Genomic DNA, 426 nt, shown 5'->3' with positions numbered 1-426 from the left:
TAAAATGCTAGTTTTGGCTAGAGGAAAAGAAAAAAAAGGAATAAATCGTGTTGTAGCATCAGAGATCATAACACGCATTTGTTGTCCACTGGAACAATATATATGTATATACGGCCATCTGACTGTGCATATTTGTATCATTATATAGGCTTGCACCCGTACATCAATCTGTATAACATTTACCTGATTCATAAACAAGTTACAGCAAAACCTTGAGATTTCAGAAAAGTTCCAGAGAAAGAAATTCAAAAACCTCTCAAAACCTGAATCCCTTGCTCATTTTTCACTGGATATCCATATGAAAGTACCGAGGAGTGCACTCTGCGTACTGCGTGTACACAGCTGTTCGGTGCGATTTACTGGGATTATTCAAGCGTCCTTGGAAGGTGAGCGTTGTGTTTATCGTGAACGGGGGAGATAACTTGA

Source organism: Penaeus monodon, chromosome 27 (genome assembly GCF_015228065.2).
Source record: "Penaeus monodon isolate SGIC_2016 chromosome 27, NSTDA_Pmon_1, whole genome shotgun sequence".
Classification (NCBI taxonomy): Eukaryota; Metazoa; Arthropoda; class Malacostraca; order Decapoda; family Penaeidae; genus Penaeus; species Penaeus monodon.
This window is presented reverse-complemented; position numbering follows the sequence as displayed.